Below are 11,860 nucleotides of genomic sequence, written 5' to 3'. Positions count from 1 at the left end.
ATTAATATGGGGGACGAGACGAGAAAAGCCCTTCTCGCAAAGGACCATACCTACCTGCTTAGCAAGGCCTGGATTTCCTCACAGATGGGGCGCACTTGTTCGTATTATAGAGCAAGCATGGAATAAAATGCATAGGTCCCTAACTGAGCGTTTGACCGAGTAAAAACTACAAAGAAAAGTCATTGGTAAGTAAAAGGAGGTCTGAGCACAGCAATCTCATGAAGGCTCCCGAGGGCTCTTTAGAAAGAGAAGGTTTGTTTGGGGGAAGGAATGGAGGGACGGGATGGGGGGGAGGGAAGGAAGGCAGAGTGGGTAACAACCTTGGTCTTCAGTTGCTTCCTGATAGTTGGCAGAGATTAATTGCCTGTGAAAGAACCGTGCACTCACCCGCCAACAGGGCAGTAGGGCAGAGGCTAAGGCTGTTGTTCCTGGGGACCACTGTACCCCGAGGATGGGTAGCGCTCTTTCTTTCTCTCTCTCTCTCTCTCTCTCTCTCTCTCTCTCTCTCTCTCTCTCTCTCTCTCTGTATTTGGTGCAGTTTTATATCTGGTGATGCTACCTAAGCAAGGTACCACTCACTGCTGTGAGGGGTGAGATGGGCCAAAGGCGGTCCCGATCTGCAGGGTGGGGGAAAGGGAGGGGGTTTAGGGAGGCAGATGGATAGGCGTAAGTATCCAGCTCCTTGACCTCTTTGAAGCCATCACGCAATCACTTGAAACAAGGCCAGCTAAATTATTCAAAAATCTCCAAATGTCAATCCCTTTGCATTTTAAGTACCAATCAACCCGGAGAGGGCTGACTTTCTGACGGATGACTAAGGCAAAATATTTTTCCTGCCGAGTTTTAACACAGGAAAAAAAAAAAAAAAAACCATTACTTCCATCCCCACATCCTACACTCTACACCCCGCATCCCTCAGCATAAAAATATTTGTATTTAAATAATTTTAAATGTCACGCATTTATAATTAAAAGCAATTCTGTACTCAGAAGAGCCGAAATCACCGACTTTAAATTGATGACAAAGACTTCGTTTTCCTCAAAGGGAAATCTCATGAGAGTCAAGGGTAGTTTCAGTAAACCTTGTAGATAGAAACGGGTGGATTAAATGTGCCCCCCCCCCGCCACTGTCTGCTGTGTTTCCTCAGGTGCTGGAGTATCAGGGTGACCCAACAAGAGAATCATTTCTCTAGCTTCTCTCCTTTTCTTCCTCTTCTTCCTCTTCTTCCTCTTCTTCTTCTTCCTCTTCCTCTTCCTCTTCCTCTTCCTCTTCCTCTTCCCCTTCCCCTTCCCCTTCTCCTTCTCCTTCTCCTTCTCCTTCTCCTCCTCCTCCTCCTCCCCCTCCCTCTCCTCCCTCTCCTCCCTCTCCTCCCTCTCCTCCCTCTCCCTCTCCTCCCTCCCCCTCCCTCTCTTCCCTCCCCTCCCCTTCTCCTCTTCCTCCTCCTCCTCCTCCTCCTCCTTCTTCTCTTGTAGTACCTAAAGGCTGCTTCATCACAGAATCCTGTTTCCTATGAAACTGTCCTCGAAAGTCAAGAGTCCACCCAGGGCTCTGCATCTCCAGATCCCTTCTGTAGACAACAGCCCCACTCCCTTGGCCACTGTAATGGGACCAGTGATTGGCCCATGCTAGTCAAAGCTTTCGCAGAGGGAGAGGCAGGGTCCTGGGACTTCACCGCCCTCCTGGGTTCCTCTGGATCCGTCTGGACCAGTCTGTGTCAGCTCACATGTGTGGCATCAGCTACTGGGTCAGCCCCGGCTCTGTGTTACTGCAACACCTTCTTGGTGTTTTGTTCGTTTGTTTCTTTCTCTTAGATAGGCTCTTTTCTTTGGACATGATCTAACACTTGAAATAGCAGACTTTGAGCAAATCACATCACTCTTTAGGTGCGGGTGGGGCCTCATCCAGTGAGCCGAAAGCCTTACTCACAAGCAAAATATGAGGTTTTGAAAAAAGAATGAAATGAGTTCTGAATTGTAATGCAGAAATTTGTCTGCATTTGCTGCTTTTTGCCAGACAGACTATGACCTCAAGACTATCAACTTTCATACAAACTGCCAACCTTAAAGGCTCTCTCAAGATCACAGTCACAAACCATTTCCTTAAAATAGCCCCATGTCCCTCCCTCTCCTCACCCCCCTGGCTAACAATGTCCGTTGATTCTCTCTGGAAAACGCCACTAATTTGCTTCACGTCTGATCCTGAGTCACCCGGGGTTGGGTCTGTGTGTTTGCCTCAGTCTGAATTGTGTCTCCATGACCTGAAACTAAAAAGAGTCTTGAATAGTCAATAGTCCTGACCTCTACAGGTTAAATAGCGTGGGCCTGGACAATTCTTCTGGGATTGCCTTTTTATTTGGAGTTATGGATGCTCGGACCTTGGTGAAGCCTGGCAGCAGCTACAGCATCTTCTAATTGTTATCAGTGGTCCCAGTTTTCATTCTCAGAGCTTGGAATAGACTGTGATCATTGCTAAACATATTAGCTTCTGCTATAAATATTAATATAGTTATAGTATGTAACAGATAGGAATACACTCATTTGTGTATTGTTATTAATATGCACAGGTTTCATTCTGTGGGATTCCAAGAGTGTATGTGCATCTGTTAGTACCATCAAAGCTGGCCCCTCTAGGCAGGCCAATGAGGAAACAGTCAGGCCCATTAGCATCATCATCCTGCTGTGTCTGCTAGGGTGAGCCCAGCACACTCTTCCCTGGAGAAATCTCTCATGGTTCCGGATGCTAGAAATCCCAGGCCAAAGCAAGGCACAGGGAAGAGTGCCTTCTACCTCCTCCTGGCATTTAGCTGCTCCTTGGCTTGAGGCAGTGTAATTTCCATCTTCGAATGAGTTCTCCCTGGGCACACCTGTTATGGTTTGGATGAGGAATGCCTCCCACTGCTTCACTGCTATGCTGACTGCTTGGTCTTCAGTTTGGGAACTGCTAGCATCACTTTGGGAGATTCTGGAACCCTTAGGGAGGAAGTCGGTCAGTGAGGGCAAACCCCCAGGGGTGTTGTGGTCACCATGGTCTCTTCCTGCTTTCCCAACATAAAGAAGCAAATTCTTCAGCACACACACCCCCATCCAACAGTGATGACACTCTGCCTCTCTGTAGGCCCAGATTCAACGGAGCCAATGACGCGCGGATTAAACCTCTGCAGGCTGAGCAAAGATAGATCTTCTCCTTTTAAGTTGTTTCTATTAGTCACAAATACCAATGCGCGCGCACACACACACACACACACACACACACACACACACACACCGATGAATGCATGACTTCTTCCAGTTGGAGGGTGGGGCAGGTGAGAGGGGGTCTCAGCAAGGACGTGGAGACCTAGCCACCTCTGTCAGCTTGCCATAGGTTACAGATGTCCCCAGTTGGAAAGCCTTCGGCATAGTCCCTGATGCCTGAGGTGTGGCGGATGCCTGGATTATGTCAGGTGGATCGCTTCACAGAACTCCTGCACATTCCAGTAAGACAACACCTGATTGGAGGCCCAGTCATGGACATAAAAGACCTGAGGTCTAAAAGCAGGAGAGACCTAGAATGAAAATCAGCATGTTTTTAAGTCTGGTCGTGTTAACGTGTGGCTACCGACTGATACTTAGCAGATCACTAAACAATCAGTCAATGGTACAGACCATTTAAAATATAAGGACTAAATTAGAGTGTGTCAGAAAGAAGACAGTGTCCAGATCGGAACTACAAGTAGACCTTTCTTTATTTGGGACTTTCTCCTAGACCTAGTATTCGTTCAGACTAAAAGGTAGACACACATGCCCCTGCCTGAGGAGAGGACCACTACAGAGGCGCGGCAAACCCCTTCTGCCCCACTGCCTTCCTCTGCTGGCGATACGGTGGTGAAAGTCTGGGACTTGCGCTAGGGCTGCTGCTGGCGTTAGCGCTGAAGCTGCGGGCCAAGCCCATGGTGCTCATGGAGCTCAGGGTGCGGCCCAACTCGGAACTGGGCCACCAGCCACCCATGGACAACCAGAGCTTCCAGTGCCATCACGAGGCCTTCCTAGGCAAGGAGGACTCCAAGACCTTCGATCAGCTAAACCCAGACGACGAGAGCAAGGAGAGGCTGGGGAAAACTGAAGACCGAATTGACAGTGATGGAGATGGCTTTGTCACCACTGAGGAATTGAAAGTTTGGGTCAAATGAGTACAGAAAAGATAAGTCTATGATAATGTCGCTAGAGTCTGGGAGGATTACGACAGTACGAAGACGGAAAAAAAAATCTCCTGGGAAGAATACAAGCAGGTTACCTATGACTACTACCGAGGGAACCCCCGCTGCGTTCCAAAATAGTTCTCCTGGCCACACCTTTAAAAAGATGCTGCCGCCAAGGGATGAGCCAAGGTTTAAGGCTTCAGACCTTGATGGCGACCTGACGGCTTCTTGGGAGGAGTTCACTGCCTTTCTACACCCAGAGGAGTTTGAACACTAGAAGGAGATTGTAGTTTTGGAAACGGGGGAGGACATCAACAAGACTGGGGCTTGTTTTGTGGACCAGGGCGAGTGCATTGCAAGACACGTTTTCCCACGAGGACAACCGCCCTGAGCCAGACCAGGTTTTGTCCAAACAGGAGCAGTTCACTGATTTCTGAGATCTGAACAAAGATGGGGGCCTGGACAAGGTTGAGATTCGCCACTGGATCCTCCCTCAGGACTACGACAACACACAGCTGGAGGCCTGGCACCTGGTTTACAGGCCAGATAAAAACAAGGATGAGACTAACCAAGGAGGAGATGCTGGACAACTGGAACACAATTGTGGGAAGTTAAGGGAAGATCTCACACATACACACACAAAAAAAATCACCATGAACTTTGAAAGACGCTCATCCTGATAGGGCCGGCTGTCCCGGGCATCCTTCAGGTGTCCTGGGTGCTTGCTCCAGTTGTCCTGTGTACGGCAGTTGTAGCCCTAAACAATGAGATTATACCTCAGATTGGGGTAAAAATTAGCTTTCATTCCATATTTGCTGGAAAAAGCCATCAATATTCATTTCAGTAGGATTTCCCCTAAAGCACATCAAAATCTTGGCAATTGCCGTTCCTTGTTGTAACACGACTTTCTCCTCCATCCACCCCACTTAGGTCTAAAGGAAAGGGGAAGGACATGTGGAAGGATTCTGCCACAGGGGGCAGGGGGTACACAGTACAGAGTGGATACTATGTACTTGAATTATTAGGTTTGGGATTTTTTTAGTTGCCACTGCTAAACAGCAGTGAAAGAAAACTCCAAAGAAGTCAATGTTGTGTTGCCCTAAGTTGGCTAACATTGGAGCAGGCATGGTATTTCAAATCCTTTCTGTTTTGAGCAGTTACCATAAATGGTATATAACCTTGTGTGCTGATGTGCACAGCAATCCCACATTTTTGGGTTTTTGGTTTTTGCTGTGGGGTAATGCTCTTGTACACTGTAATGATTTTTTATTCATATTGGTTTAATAAACTGATGATTGGCAGGAAATATAGGCAGGGCAATCAGACTAGAGAATTCTGGGAAGAGGAAAGGCAGAGAATCAGTCACCAGTCAGACACAGAGGAAGCAAGATGAGAATAACTTACTGAGAAAATGGCTAAACATAGATAAGAATTATGGGCTAATTCAAGTTGTAAGAGCTAGTTAGTAATAAGCCTGAGCTAAGAGGCTAAACAGTTTATAATTTTAAAAGCTTCTGTGTGTTTCTTTGGGACTGAATGGCTGTGGGACAGGGTGGACAGAAACTTCCACCTACAATGATGCTCAAAAGTTTGGCAAGAATTTCCATATAAAACCCGAGGAATCATTAAAACAAAAGGATTCTAGACAAACAAGAACAGCGTCAAGTTCAGGTTCTTGGTAAACATCTTTACTCCAGTAGGCTCTGTTTTCTGGTGGCAAACAGCGGCATGGCTCCTTTAAGAAAGGCTTCCTGAATCAGCATTAGCAGCAAAACCTTCATGGCAGCTCTTTTAAGAGACCTTGCCACCAAACACTTAAATGGTGTTTATGAATAGCCAACATCAGGCTTCTTAGTGGTGGCATAAACTTAGAAACGCCACAAAGTTATGGCAATAAATGTGGCTCCCACTAGTACCTCTGCCATGAAGCTAGACTCCCAAAAAGCTAAGGAATGCAGCCACCAAAGCCGCAGTTTTAATCCTAGTCATATCACTTAACAGAATAAAGACTCATGTGGTCAGAAAAAGAGATATACAGTAAAACAGATTCAGATGAATAAGAACTCAAAAATGTTTACACCATGTTTAAAAAATATAAAACCTCTAAGTGTTTTACACTGTGTTTAAAACTATACATAGACTTGGGAGAGAAAGGAAAAGGAAAGAGAAAGTCCTTTTAAAAGGGAAATAGAGAAAAAAAGGGAAATAGAGTAGTTGGGTCTATACAAGCCTTTAATCCCAGTACTTGGAAGGCAGAGACAGGAGGGTCTCTGTGAGTTTGAGGTCAGTCTGGTCAACAGAGTGAGTACCAGGACAGTCAAAGATACACAGAGAAACCCCGTCTCAAAAAAAAAAAACCCAAAAATAAAAAATAAAATAAAAGAAATAGAGTACAAAAAAGAGAAGCCACATAAAGATACGCAGAGTTTCTGGGTACTGTATGCTATTGTGTTGTTTTTGAATTATTTGATTGCTAAGGAAGGATCAATAGCTGCTAAAAGATATTTGATTATGAACTCTGCTGAATTAATCCAACCTGTATATTTTTAAAGTGCCTTGACTTCAAAATTTAAGTCAAAAGATATATTTTTTTTTTTTGGAAAGAGGTTTTGCTTTTGCTTTTGCTTCCACAAGAAATAAGAGGCTGTGGATTCATTCTGGGTTCAGAAAATTAAGGTTTGATCAAGGAAGACCCCCTGAAAAATCTCCAATAGGAGTGGATGACCCAGATGATCCAATATTTCAGAGCACCTCTGTTGGAATTTCCTCTGAGTTCTCCATCCAGGACAGCTTCAAGACTGCTGACTGAGATGACCCAGACTCACAGAATACTCCAGTCCAGACGTGACAATAATTCTAAATTTTCTTTGGGTCCCCCATAAGATTACCAGCTTCCCCAATCAGCAGGAAATAGCCTAGAAAACTATGCCTACATTCCTCAAAAATGGATTATGAATGTTTGTCTTTTTTAGCGTGTTGGCTACAAGTTTTTATGGATAATGGTCAGTAAAAAAAAAAGAGATTAAATTCAGGTTTTTGTTTTGAAAAGAAAAAAGGGGAAATGCTGTGGCATAATGCTTTTGTACATTGTAAAGATTTGTCATTAATATTGTTTTCATAAAATGCTGATTGGCTAGCAACCAAGTAGTATAGGCAGGGTAACCAGACTAGCAGAATTCTGGGAAGAGGAAGGGTAGAGAGCCATTCACCAGTCAGATGCAGAGGAAGCAAGATGAGACTGCCTTACTGAGAGAAGACACCAAGTCACATGGCTAAACATAGATAAGAATTATAGATTAATTCAAATTGTAAGAGCTAATTACTAATAAGCCTGAGCTAAGGGAACAAACAGCTTGTAATTAATATAAGCCTCTGTGTGTTTCTTTGGGACTGAACAGCTGTGGGATTGGGTTGGGACAGAAACTTATATCTACAGTTTTTATACAAGAAACATCCAAAAATGATGTGAACAAGGAAGGAATTTTAAGGATAGAGAAAAGATAAATGTCATGTATTTAAAAAACCATATGACCACGGTCAACACTTTAAATAGACTAGGGAATTTTTTTCATGTTAATTAGTGGGTCTGGTTTTTTGAAATACTGAATAGAAATACAATTCTTGCCGGGTGGTGGTGGCGCACACCTTTAATCCCAGCACTCCGGAGGCAGAGGCAGGTGGATCTCTGTGAGTTCAAGGCCAGTCTGCCTGGTCTACAAGATCTTGTTCTAGGGTAGGAACTTGTTTCAAAGCCACAGAGAAACCCTGTCTTTAAATATCAAAGCAAACAAACATAAACAAAATACAATTCTTTCCTGGGTGTGAGGCTATGGAATTTAAGGGAATCCAGATGTAGTGGCGTTTATTGTTTGTTGAGTCCTGAATCGTTGAGCCTGCTTCCAGCACAGCCTATGCCAAGGAAACAAGACAAGGCGATAATCTAAGCCACCGATCCATCTGCTGGAGTAACTATTTACAGATGTAACTCCACCTTGTAAACAGGAGGTGGATGGAGTGAAGGATACCCCTGCAGATAAAAAATAAAGACGAACACAAAGGGCCTTGTTTTCTTTGAAATGTTAGAGTCAGAAAGTAAAATCTCATCACATGCTTGAGTCATAGAAGATAAATATTTAGCTTTCAGAAACCCAGCTGCCTTTGTAGTGTCTTTCCTTGCCTCTTGATTTCTGCCCAGGCGAAGAGGAAAACCAGCAGTTTTTTTTTTTATGGCCCTCTTCCCTAAAAGAATATTAAATTAAAATCCACTTAAGATTGGCTCAAGTTCTAGCTCACAACTGGTGTTCTATAAATGCTGGCTGAAATATAATACAAAAGAGGAGGCCTAGCACGCTCCCCGAAGGCTAATCCAAACAGAACAAGACTTACCATTCATAATGTTCCTCTAGAATTTGAGAGCCAAACATCGGCCACCGAAAAACTGCAAACCCTGAAGAATTTCACCTCGAGCTCCAGACTGAAGTGTATCGACGTGGGGTTCTTCTGGAGATGTGAGACTTGCTTGGTGAGGTCAATGTGAGCACCACATGGTTTCAGGTAGCATCATAAATCAGATTTAGGTAACGCTTCATTACAATTAAAAATAGTTGCCCGACTAACGCGTGGGCTTTTAAGTATGAGAAACATAGTACATGTGATTTCATTAGTGCATTGAGGTGGTTTTTGGAGTTTGGAAAAAAGAAATCCAAGTTCTAGTTGCAGAATTCTTAGAGAAGGTGGCCTGGATATCGGTCAAACAATGAGATGTCCATGGCTTTCGGCAGGAAGTCAGTTTCAAACTTGGGTGCTTTTTTGTTTGTTTGTTTGTTTGTTTTTGTAGGAGAGAGAAAGAATATGAAAAGGAGTGGTAGGGAGAGGGAATCTAAGGGGAACTAGGTTAGGAGAAAACTCCCAAAATATACCTCCTGAAGTTTTTAATATTAAAAATAAAACAATATACTGCTATAAATAATAACGACGACGATGATAACTATGATATATTGGCTTGCCTTGGGATTAGATGAACTCTTGTAAAAGTTTGTGCAAGAATCGTTGAATAACTGGGAAAATAGGCATTGGAATCCTGAGCAAGGTTCATTTCCCTGCTTCTCCCATCTCTCCCCGAGTTCTTTGCTTCATCCCAAAGCAATGATCTCCAGCCGTGTAGGCCCTGGAGACCCTGACCAATGTCTCCACACATTTAGGATCTCATGGTCATCTAGTGTGTCCAGCCCAGCAACACTAGGGAATGCCCCAACAGCGCATCGGGTGACCCCACGAAGCAATGATCCAGCTGACAGTCCAGAGACCGTGCAGCACTGACCCGGGGGGACAAGTGCGGTGTATTGGGGGTGACATTTAGATGAATATTTTTATAATTTAGACACCAAAGTCCATTGAAACCCAAATACTCTGGCGGTTTCAACGGTCAGCAGTTTCAGTAAGTTTATCTTTCTAACGGGACACGTGATGGACGCTCACGAGTCTTTTCTTCCTTCACAACCCTTCTCAGTAAAGTTCGGAACGGCACTGAGGTGAATCATCAGAATTGTTTCTTTTGTTCTAAGGTTTTCTGAGTGTGGCTGCATCTTGGCTGGAGTTCCTGGTCACTGTACTGGGCACCTCCATGAGTTTTTACACTGTCCTGAAAGCTCCGAGTGTGTGTGTGTGTGTGTATGTGTGTATGTGTATGTACTCATGTATGTGTGTATGTGTGTGTTTGTATGTATGTGTGTGTATGGTATGCATATAGGTGTGTATGTGTGTGTATGTGTGTATGTGTATGTATGCATATATGTGTGTATGTGTGTGTTTGTATGTATGTGTGTGTATGGTATGCATATAGGTGTGCATGTGTGTTTATGTGTGTATCTGTATGTATGCATATATGTGTGTATGTGTGTGTATGTGTGCATGTGTATGTATGCATATATGTGTGTATGTGTGTATGCATGTATGCATGTATGTGTATGTATGTGTATGTGTGTCTTTCTTGACAAGGTTGCTACACAGGTGTTCCTATTCCATTATCCCACCTGGATGTTTGCTTTGCTGTTGTTGTTTTATTTCATTTTTGGTTTTGTTTGTTTCAGTGTTAGCATGGAGCCAGGGCCTTACATACACACACACAATACACAACACACACACAAACACACACACACAGACAAGGAAAGCACTGTACCTCTGCGTTTCATCACGGCACACACACACACACACACACACACACACACACACACTCACTCACATATATAGAAATATATTCACAAACACATACAGAGATATGTTCACACGTACAGAGGCACATTCACACACGCACACACACACACACACACACACACACATGGTGTAGAAGGTCCTTCTGTATTTGTGTTGCTTTTATTGGTTAATAAAGAAACTAAGAAACTACCTTGGCCTTTTGATAGGGCAGAACTTAGATAGGCGGAGTAGACAGAACAGGATACTGGGAAGAAGGGCAGTGTGGCAGATGCCATGAAGCTCCTGCCTGAGACTGACACTGGTTAGAATCTTTTCTGATAAGCCACAACCTCGTGGTGATACACAGATTGGTGGAAATGAGTTAGATCAAGATGTGAGAGTTGGCCAAGAAGAGACTAGATATAATGGGCCAGGCAGTAATTTAATTAATGTAATTTCTGTGTGGTTATTTGGGGGGTTAAGCTAGCCGGGCGACGGGACAGGGCCCGCTCCTCTTGCAACACACATACTCACTCACAAACACACACGCAGAAAGCACTGTACCACGGGCCTACATCGCTACACACACACACACCACAGAGGCTATAAACACCCACAGAAATTTTGTTTTTAGTGACTCCATGTCAATTCTATATCTTCATGGGCATTTGGGGCTCTCAAATGTCACCTGCATATTTGTGTACATTTACGTACATGCTGTTTCCCTGACTGGAGTGAGCCAGCGGAGTCTTCTTGAGTGATTGTGGTTGTTGACATGAGAGTAGCCATGTCACGGACCCAAATGCCTCAAACCCCATGGGAATGTGAAGACTCCCCCGGGTGAAGCTCGGAGAGATGGGAAATCCCTCCTCAGGCCCGAGGGTGAATATTGACACCGTGTACAGGGAATAGTCCCCGCAGTTTCCTGCCCTAGGTGTTTGTTTCCTACAGAAACTTCTCTTGCTGAGATTAGCGTAACCTTCCCCCTTGTTCAGGGGATATAGTCGCTGCCTCCTTGTTTTTCTGTAATAACCCCACCTCCTTGCTCATCTGTCTGCAGTAACCCCTGCCTCTCTGTCCAATAGTCCATAATAAACACACTGAGCTTATGGGACGCCTGAACTTCTCCATCAAAGAGCCCAGACCACCCCATCCCAGTTTTTCTGGGTCCATGTATTTTTATTCCTTCTTTCCTCGCTCTCCCCGTTAGACAAATCCCCAGGCCATGGGAGTGCACGGCCCCTTTCCTCCCAGAAAAACAAACATACCTCTGCCATAACCCCACTATGCCCCCACGGAGCGTGAAGAGTCAACGGGCTTTGCTTGGCGGTTTCTTCCACCATCCTGTTTTAGAAGGGATGGAAAGCGGAGCCTTGCAGTTTTTACATCTCGGGCTTTCGCACTCTCTTCTAGAGAATCTCTCCCTGTTGCTTTGGTGGGGGTCCCTGGCATGGGGTATAGTCACAGCTGCTGGCAGATACGTCTATGCAG

General features: G+C 44.6%; 1 pseudogene; it reads left to right on the top strand.

Annotated features, from left to right (window-relative positions):
- Positions 1-3,270: 3,270 nt before the first annotated feature.
- Positions 3,271-6,970, top strand: LOC146889379 (reticulocalbin-1 pseudogene; annotated as a pseudogene).
- The last annotated feature ends 4,890 nt before the right edge of the window (positions 6,971-11,860 follow it).

The sequence above is a fragment of the Myodes glareolus genome, chromosome 27 (genome assembly GCF_982192425.1).
Source record: "Myodes glareolus chromosome 27, mMyoGla1.1, whole genome shotgun sequence".
In the NCBI taxonomy this organism is placed as follows: Eukaryota; Metazoa; Chordata; class Mammalia; order Rodentia; family Cricetidae; genus Myodes; species Myodes glareolus.
This window is presented reverse-complemented; position numbering and strand designations above follow the sequence as displayed.